Source organism: Anser brachyrhynchus, assembly GCF_964034855.1.
Source record: "Anser brachyrhynchus genome assembly, chromosome: 2".
NCBI classification, from domain to species: Eukaryota; Metazoa; Chordata; class Aves; order Anseriformes; family Anatidae; genus Anser; species Anser brachyrhynchus.
This window is the reverse complement of record NC_137695.1, coordinates 94867469-94877991: the sequence shown is the minus strand read 5'-3', so window position 1 is coordinate 94877991 and position 10523 is coordinate 94867469. Positions and strand designations below refer to the sequence as shown.

The 10523-nt window shown below is 37.3% G+C and overlaps 1 long non-coding RNA gene across 1 annotated transcript; it reads right to left on the bottom strand.

The window, feature by feature from the left end:
- Positions 1–5958: 5958 nt before the first annotated feature.
- On the bottom strand, positions 5959–9883 carry LOC308188815. The gene is made up of 3 exons (XR_013945792.1): positions 9861–9883; positions 7429–7570; positions 5959–7092 (listed from the first exon to the last, which is right to left on the bottom strand). It is a non-coding gene; the product is annotated as an uncharacterized lncRNA (long non-coding RNA).
- Between the last annotated feature and the right edge of the window lie 640 nt (positions 9884–10523).

Below are 10523 nucleotides of genomic sequence, written 5' to 3'. Positions count from 1 at the left end.
AACAAGATTGGCTTTTAACAAAAGAAGAATCCTTCACAGAATTGATTCTTGCTTCAGGCTGCCTGCAAGTAAGTGTATTACATAAAAATCTATACAGGATATTAAAACAACACCACTCTGCAAGACAGTTACAATTAAAAGCTGACACCCCCACCACCACCACCATGTGTCTACTACAGTAGCTTGCCAGTAAATGTATTTAAAGTCTTCAGAGCCAGAGTAAACTGTATATGAAAGTCACTCAGTTTTACTATCTGTGGGTAAAAAATAAATATAATCAAAGTTTCTAATTAAATCAATACATTAATAACTTACCCATTTCATAACTTTGTAGAAATTATATAAACATGGAAGAAAACAGGAAAAGAATGCTACCTTGGAACCTTAACCATAAATACAAGCTCTGCATCTAAGATAATGGCAATTGCAAAGCAGAGAGCATGCATCGTTCTAACATCAGAAGTTTCCAATAGTGATTGTGAGGTAAAATGCAATATGCAGAACAAATAATATATAATATCAGCAATGGTGTAACTCTGTAGAGGTTCACACAATAGATCTTGTTACAGATGCACATACAGATTGATCGGAGAAAGATTGGTTGATCCATCTAAACATGAATAGCTCATAAACCTCGAAGTGATGAATTGTGATATATTTGTAGCTTAGCAGTATATAAGGAAATCATTTTGTCTATATAATCACAGTTCATTTGCTTGAATTGTTTAGTTTTTGATGTTATAAATAGAAAATTGACATAAATTCTCATGATTTTTAAATGTCTTTTGTTGCCTATTTTATACTAGAACTTTCTTAGAAATATCTAATATGATTGCCAGTTACTCAATGCAAAATAACTTGATGGCTAAACATTTTTTGCTTTCAAAGAAAAGCCTCACTATCTACATGAATTATTCAGCATCTAAATAAAACTACCTAGTTTTCCCTAATGCTGAGGGAAATATATCTTAGTGTTGTCCATGCAATTTGTGAGTCATTACCACTTTCAGAAGTCTAGAAAGAATGTTAATTGAGATTAAAAAACATTCTTTCAGGGGTACAAGCTCCACAAAGGCTGATCTCAGCCCTGGTGACAAAGAGAAAAGAAGGAGCAAGGGAAGTCTCCAAGTTCTGTGAAGGTCTAGACTCCAGAAGACAATCTGGAGAAGGAGCATAATTCATCAGAGGAAGGCTATCTTCTCCACCAATTCCACCCCACTTAGCTCTTGAAAAATTTACCTTTTTTTTCATTATTTTTTTGTGATACTACCACCTGATTTGAATGTATATTTTTACATAATTTTACTGAGGTTTCAAAGTAGGTAATGTCAGGGTGTCGATCTCTTCTAACTCACATCATTATAAGTCAAGATTAAAACTGATTTAAATTTTCTTCAAAATAAATGGGTCTGGCAATCTTTGTGTAATGTTAGCCTAAATTCTTAAAAATACTGTGAAAGAGAGTTTTGAGACATGTAGTAGTAAAATGTGCCCTTTTCATGCTGTAAAACGTACTATTTCATAATGCAGTACCTTAAATGTTTCCATAGAGATATGCAGTGGAAAAAGACAGGCAAATCCTGGGCAGCTGGTGCAAAGTCACCACCATGCAATTGGAATCCTTGTGGCTATTCAGCAACTTTGATCTTTGATCACAGAACTGACTCTGGAGAGTTAGAAGGGACACAGAAGGGACTCTGGAGAGCAAATGGACTGTAAGGAGTAAAAAGCATTTGTTACTAAAAACACTGAAGTCCAACTTGAATCCATATTTGTTATGTTATGATTGCAACCTCTATATTGGTATAACATAAGACTTGTAAACCATTTGTCCCAGGACTTTGTCCCAGGACTTGGCCAATATTTTTTACGTTTCCAGAGACCTGTGGGCACAGGAGTGCAAATGGGATCTGCTCTGAAGGCAGGCAGGCCATAATATGTCTGGTGAGTTCGAGAAAGGAGGGAGAAAAGGAAGGTTTGTAGCTACTAGGACAGGTAATCTACAGGGACACAAAGAAGAGATACCACTTTCCTACATTTGAAACTTCTCCAAGTTCCTCCTCCCTGGCATGTCTCACGTATTGTCTACTTGCATCACTTCAATCAAAAAGTGACAACAACTATGAAGCAATTCACTGTAGCAACTGTGAAATAACTCATAGTTTGATATTTTGATTGGCTTTTAGGTACTTTGAAACTATTTCAGCATTAAAAAAAAAAAAAAAAAGCAGAACTTTTTTAACTTTCTCACTGTTAGCAGAATCACAGGAGTTTTGTCAAATATGTTACGAGTAACTTTCCATTTTGCTGTTGCTTACCCAGCTCTCAAAAACATCGCTTTCTTATTTATTTTTTCAAATAGATCAGCATTTGAGCTCCTTTGATCATATATCTTATGTTCTCATAGCTCCCTTCAATGTATTTCTAGTACTCTTCTTTTAATATATAATACAAAAATGCTTTATTTCCAAGTGCAATCCATAGCAAGAGTTTGAGAAAAAAAAGGTAGTGTGCTTGTTTCACCTTCCTGTCCAAAAGTCTGCCACTGTATTGGGACTGAGTAGAGGTGGGTCCTTGAGTGACTTTCTTGGATGTACAAACAGAATTGTTGTTTTTGTTTTTTTCTTTGTTTGCTCGTTTGATTGGTTCTTAGTTGTATGTGCTTTTTTTGTTGTTTTCGTTTTTTCTGGGAGTTTTACTTGTGGTTGTTTTTTTTTTGGTGTGTGTGTGTATGTGTTTTTTTTTAGTGACTATCAGCTGATTTGTTGTTTTTTTCAAAAGTCTTGTTTCACCTCTTTTTTCTTCTTTTTTTTTCTTCCTTGTTTTTTTTTTTTCTTTTTTTCTGAAGTTCTTCTCTATTCTGGGAAAAGAAGGATTGTGTGTTTCCTTTGTAAACAGGAAGGATTTAAGTAAAGGTATAACCATTTTGTATCATCAAGTTCTTTTCCAAAAAAGAAGCAGGCCACCAACTTCTGTCTATCCACCCAGTGAAAAGGAGATCCTGTGAAGGATTATTAGAAAGATCTGTTTACCTTTTCTCAGCATGAAAAGTAGGTGTTCCATGAAATTAGAAAGCAACTAATTTAAAACAAACTAGTCCTTGATTTTGCTCTCCGTTCAGGTGACCTGTGAAACCTACTGCCACAAAATAACTTTGTGGCCAGGAACATGACAAGAGCCAAGAATGGACTTTGCATTTCTAGAGGTAGACAAAAGTCAAGAGATTAAAAAAATAATAATAAAATAAAGAAACTGAAGGGAATATTATGAAGGGATTTATGTATTCTTTTGTCACTATTCAACAAACATCAATAAAGTAATTTTTTCAATCTTGCTATGTTATGTTGTTGACTCTACTGTAGCTTAGACCTTCACTGACTTCTTTAGATACAGAGTTATTTCATTTCTTCTTCAGAACACTGTGCTCTCATCCTATATATTTGGATAATACTGTATGGGTAACAGACTCATTTGTGGAGACTCTTTTCCCCATTTCCAGCTACTTGTCTACAGTAAAGAAGAGAAGACAAGTGGCCTGTATCATTCCTAGGCAGTAGTCATGGCCTTAACACGGCAGAAATGAGGTCTCATCGTGTGTTACTGGAATGCAAACAAAGAAAAGATCTATTAGTATACAAAAGTACCACAGAAGCTTGCCTTACTTTAAGATTTCCTGGTCTTTACTCTGAAATTCCCAGTACATTTGAAGAAAGGCTACTGTCCTCGGTAAGCCTAAATCTGACCCTGTATGGTAGTTTCTTAATAGCAGTGAATGGACAGTGTAGGTACTATTTTCTTTTATGTTTCATAATAGATATATTTTGTTCTGGTGTTCTGTGATCGTATTTTGAAATTGTCTTAGATCACTTGCATTGCTGTTGGAAGTCCTGAGGTTGTGTCAATGCATTTCGTTATTGTTTTGCCTCTTGCCTCTTCTGGATCATTACTGTTAAATAAGATTAGGCTTGCACAAATTGCTATTGCATCCTTCTCAAAGCCTCCCCCAGAAACATATACTGGTTACTAGCAAAACCCAGCAAGGCCTCTCTGTTTTACCAGGGTCCTGGAAACAGATGATCTCTTACTAGTACTGTGTAGAGGAGTGGAATTACCTCCCTTGACCTGCTGGTGATGCTCTTCCTAGCGCAGACCAAGTGCTGACAGCCACATTTGCTGTAAGAACACTGCTGTTTCACTAGGTGTCCACCAGACCCCATTTATTTTATTTTTTTTTCTCTTCTGCAAAGCTGCTGTCCAGATATTCAGTCCCCAGCCTCTTTGGATGGGTGCCTGGGGCTTCCTCCTTCTGGAACAAGAATTAATATTTTCCTTTGCTAAACTTCAGGATATTCCTGTCAGCTTAGTTCTCCAGTCTTTCAAGGTCCTTCTGAATGGTAGCACAAACATCTAGTGTATTACCCATCCCTCCCAATTTTGTATCATCTGAAAACTTGCACTGTTTCCCATAATCTAGGATATTAATGGAGATGCTAAACAGTATTTCCAAATATCTATTCCAAATCTACCCTCTTTTGATCTAAAGCCAATACTCCTTGTTCTATCGCTACACTCCATGATAAAGAGCCCTTCCCCATCTTTTCTGTAGGCCCTTTTCAAGGAAGAAGGCTGCTACGAGGTCTCCCCAGAAACTTCTCTTCGCTAGGCTAAATAACCTCAACTTTCTCGGCTTGTCTTCATAGGAGAGGTGTTCCAGACCTCTGATCTTCTTTGCGGCCCTCCTCTGAACCTGCTCTTACAGACTTATGTCTTTTGTAAGACCCAGAGCTAAAGTTAGTACACCAGGTGGGGTCTCACAATAGCAGAGTAGAGGGGGAAAATCACTTCCCTCAACCTGCTAGCTACACTTCTTTTGATACAGCCCAGGATATGGTTGGCTTTTGGGGCTGCAAGCATACATTGTTGGCTCATATGTTGAGCTTTTCATTCACCCCTTGGTCCTTCTCCACAGGGCTGCTCTCTGTCCAGTTGTCACCCGGTCTGTATTCATGTTTGGGATTGCCCCAGACCAGGTGCAGGACCTTGCACTTGACCTTCAGGAGGTTTGCATGGTCCCACCTCTCATGTCTATCAAGGTCCCTCTGGATGACATCCCTTTCTTCCTGTGTGTTGATTGCACCACTCAACTTGGTGTCATCCACAAACTTGCTAAGGGTACACTCAATCCCACTATCCATGTCACTGACAAAGATGGTAAATGATACCAGTCCTAATACAGACCGCTGAGAGACACCACTTTACCTGGACATCTTGCCATTCATTGCAACTTTGAATGTGACCATCTCACCAATTCCTTATCCAGATTCATGGATCCATCAAACCTATATCTCTTCATTTTAGAGACAGGGATGCCATGCAGGACAGTATCAAACGCTTTGAACAATTCCAGATTGATGACATCAGTTGCTCAATTCAACTTCAAATGGCATATAGCTTTTCTAAACTTGTCCCTTCATAGTCAGACTCCTCTCTGTATTCCCTTTTCCTGGGTGACCTGATGCTGCTTCCATCTTTGTATGCTTCCCTTTTATTTTTTCCTAAGGTTATTTAGGAGCTCCTTGCCACCTTTGCTTGTTCAGTACTATGAGGTGATAGGCAAGGAAAAGTTTAGAAGATAGGGACAAATTCTCAGGCCAAATAGTCCAGATGCTGGTCAGCTATGGTGATATAGACAAGTAGGACAAGAGTACCTCTCATCCAAGAGTCCATCTCATCATTGGAGAGTGGAATCTTATTGACTTTTGGCAGCCTTTTCTTGTATATGTTCAGTGAGACATGCCAGATCTCCTCAGCATAATCTTTTTCATTGTTATTTTTGCAGATGATCTAAATCTGTAAATGTAAGCAGAATTTAAACTTCCTACTTCACATTTTTATTATCCCACCCTCCCCCTCCCCAAAAAAAGAAAAAAAAAAGATTTGAAAATATGTTTCTGAACAATGTATTTTATTTTTGTAACAGGTCATGAGGGGAGAGAAGGCAAGCATAGTTCCAGATGTTACCAATAAATAGCATGTTATTCAGGTTGCTGGACATTTCTACCCTTAATATCTTGAAAATAGTTGCTTGGGATATTACCATTTTTATTTCTTTATTTATTTATTTTGAAAAAAAAAATCTGTGATATGAATATTCAAGAAGCTGGTATTTATTTTTATTTTTCAGATAATCTTTCATCTCCCAATATTTGAAGCAGAAATTTGGCAGACTTGAGAGTTTACCACAATGGCATGCTTTCTGAGATCTCTATAAAATATATTTGACTTTGGATAAGACACAAGCTTCTATGTATCTCTTTGCACCTTTCCAGTGTTAAGAGTTTCTGAGATTATCTGTTCTAGTCATGTTGCATCACAAAGAGGCAGAGGCTGTGAACAGCTTTCACTGTAATTATTCACCCTGACATCAAGGGACCAAAATTATAAAAGGAAAGTCCATGAGGAAATTAATAATTGAGTATTCAGAAAAGGGTAAATGGAGTTAAGTAAATAAGGCCCAGGGCTGCACATTCAGTTCTGCTAAATCTCAGCATTTGCTGTCTGCCTACTCTACTTCCTCACCCATTTCAGTGTGGTCCTGGTGTGAAATGCGTGGTGCTCCCTAAGGTTCAGAAAAGAAGGAGGGCATTAAAGAACTCCTGTACTCCTGCTGGAGAAGGAGTCAGAAGCAAATGGAATACCAGTTTAGAATTAAGGGCTGGATGGTAGGAATTATTAGTGAGATTCTTGGAACTTGAATAGAATCTGGACACTCAACATAACCTCAGTGAAACCTCCTAATGAGGTAGTGCTAGAAATCATCCTAATCCATGAATATGTTCAGTCTTAGTAACAGCATACTTCATATACAGAGCAGTAAGAGCTAAAAAACTTTACCGTAGGAAATAAAATAAAATAAAATAAAATCTTGTTGTAATTCTTGATTTTTCTTCTTTGACAGCAGTTTTTGAGCTTTTGGGATTGGTCTCAGAGAGAGAGAGAGAGAGAGAAAAAAAAAAGATAATTCTAAGCATAATTTTATTTATTTATAAGCAATGTTCACTGAGCTCCCTCAGAGTTCTATTGTTCATGTTCCTAGGGAAAAAAAAAAAAAAAGAAAAAAGATTAATGCATCTTTCAGTAGTGTTCATCTAGCTGCTGAATACTGTGTTTAGAAAGTAAACTAAATACATAGTTTAAATTATGACTGTTTTAATCTTATAGTGCAAACATCCAGTTAAATAAATAAATAAATAAATAGTCATCAAATGTCAATGCATAAGGTTAAAGGAAATTGCAGAGGAGAAATTTTGGTTTGCTCTCTGAGTCCCGGAAGGCTGGTCCTTCTCCATAGAACAAATATAGACCTTGCATAGTCCTGTGGTGGTCACATTTTTATATGCTTCAAGGACAAATAAAACAGTTGCTAACCTTGCCATTACTCGGCTTGTGCAGTAATATTTCAGGAAGATATATGGGACAGTTATTACTTCAAACATACTCATTTGAGACATCACTGTGATTACTGAATGGTAGAAGCAGAGTTTGTAGCATTCAACTTTGTCTTCTACTTCTGAAAATCCAGAACAAAATCAATACTGTAAATAAAATGAAACTACAGGACAAAATATCCACAGTTTCCTAGCATTTCTTAGCACATGAGATACAAACAAGGTATTTCTGAAAATACAGGAGCTCTTGATCCTGTATTTTCTCTTCAGCTGCAACTTGTGATATATCATTACATTATTAAAATATATTTATTTTAAAATAATAAATATGCCTACCAAAACTGCTTACATATATACTTTTGAGTAGTCTCCTGAAACAGTGCAGAGAGATAATGAAGTTGAATAATGGGTTCAGAAGTGCTGGTTAAAGTTTTATTCAATTAAACTGAACCAATAAAGTGGTTGATCACTTCAAGATCAGATATTATCCACTGGTCTCTCTGCAGGGTTCCCACAGAACTTAACATTTTAAAATTTCAGTTGTTTTAGTTAAAATAATTCACTTACAGGTTTTTTTTTTTGTTGTTTTGTGTGTGTGTGTGTGTGTGTGTGTGTGTGAGTGCATGTGTGCGCTGCGTTTCTAAATAAGGTAAGTGTAAGGCTATTTTTCCACATACAACTTTAGGTTTCTGTGTTGTTTCACTATGATAGCTGGGGAAAACCAAAATTTACCACCAAAAAAAAACAGCTAAAAATGCAAAGACTCATATCATATACTTTCTGAATCACAAGTATTGTTCCATTTCACTAACCATTTGTGCCATGCTATGGTATCTTCCCTTTCTGTGAGTTTTGTGTGGCCAAACTCAGTCAGGATTTAAGAGTTAGCTGTGCCATTCCTGAGGAAGAGAAGCTGCCGTATGCAGCCTATCCTTCTGATAGCCATACAGTAATTATTACTGTTTCTTGAACAATTCAGTTTCTTCCCCTTTCCTTATTGTATATTGAGGATATGCAAACTATACTAAGTCAAATTGTTCCCAGAAATCCTAGGTCACTGGAATTCAATAATACGTTTCACCTAATCTAAATTATTCTTTTTAATAGGAATTACAGAATGAGGTGGAATTTGCTGTTTCTCTCCATGTTGATTTTTCCCCCTTTTTTAGAATTAGGCTTTACAAAATAAGAGGGGCAAATCACCCCCCTTTCACTGCCTCAGCCTCTCTCTTTTTGCTTTTCTTCATGATTTCCAACCTTCTTCAGCTGTGGAAAACTGATAGGGCAGTACAGGAAAAAGTAATTTCAACAACCTCATTACACTGTGTTAATCTTTCTAAACATAGACCGATGTTAATAAAATACAGGCTAAAGAAGTAGGAGTGTGTGTGTGTAAAATTCTTGAATGTCTTCAATCAGTTGCCTTGGGCTTGACTTCATGATGTACGAGGAGAGACAGATAGCACTGGGTTTGCTTAGATGAGAAAGGACAGTGTTAATAAGGGGAGATCTAATTGGTGTTTTCCATTTCCTGAAGTAGGGTGAAACAGTTTATTGGGACGATAGAGACAGACTTGTCAGAGACACACAGCAAAAAGACAAGAGGCAACAGTTAAAAGGTTCAGCATATGAAATTCCAGTGGGATGCAGGGAAAAAGAGGCATCACAATGATGGCAGTCTAGTCTTGCAAGAAGATGCCAAAAGATGGTGTGGAAACCCTGTCCAGGTCTCAGACAAGACAATGAACAAATTTATCCAAATTCTATACTTGGAGTAAGAGTCTGAAGGACAGTTCTCTCCAACCTGCATGTTCTAGTATCTCTCTTCAATTTCTATGACTTCAAGTTAAAACTAACCAAACAAAAACAACACAGAAGTTTCACAGAAGGTACAAAGGAAAAACCTCAGGCTTGAGACCCACCAGACTATCTAGATTTGGTTCCTCTAAAACCTAATTTAGCAGAAAGGTGTCAGCTGTTGCACTGATCATGTTCCCCATTATAAGTATTTTTTCCCTTTCCACAATAAGATTGCCCTTTGAATTCTATAATGATTAAGGATGAGTTCAAGCAGGTAGTAATTTGAAGGTTTAGCTATATTTTAAAAATATACTTGAATCTGTGGATTCCACATGAGTTCTACTGAGGATCAATTTTATTGATTAATCTATTTGGTACTTGTTGTGGTTTAACCCGGCTGGCAGCTAAACACCACACAGCCGTTCGCTCACCCTCCCCCCTCCCTCTCTGGGATGGGGGAGAGAAACGGGAAAGTGAAGCCTGTGAGTTGAGATAAAGACAGTTTATTAAGACAGGAATATAATAATAACAACAATAATAATAGTGATAATGATAATAGTATTAATAATAATAATGTGTAAGAAACAAGTGATGCACAATGCAATTGTTCACCACCCGCTGACCGATGCCCAGCCTATCCCCGAGCAGCCGGCCCCCCACCCCGGCCAGCCACCCCTATATATTGTTTAGCATGACGTCAGATGGTATGGAATACCCCTTTGGCCAGTTTGGGTCAGCTGTCCTGGGTCTGTCCCCTCCCAGCTCCTGCTGCACCCCTAGCCTGCTCGCTGGCAAGACAGAGCGAAAAGCCGAAAAGTCCTTGGCCTGGTGTAAACACTGCTCTGCAACAATTAAAACATCAGCATGTTATCAGCGCTCTTCTCATCCTAATCCAAAACATAGCACCCTACCAGCTACTATGAGGAAAAATTAACTCTGTCCTAACTGGAACCAGGACAGTACTCAATTAATGAATACAAAATACAGGTGAAAAAAAAAAAAAACTTTGAAGAGAATGTTGTTTGTTTATTTGTTTTATATTAACTCTAATCCTTTATTCCTTACTTACGTAGAACACCAAGTAGTTCTAACAGCTGATTTAAATCTATAGCAGTGACATGATCAGGAGGAAGACTACTTTCTTATTAACATCTATTTAACATTGCTTTGATGTTTTAATGTGTGACATTGCCTACCTAAGGATATCATATGTCAGTAAGTATACCTGTCAGGTATTTTGGGGGTATGATGACAGCTACTAAATTCAGACTATCC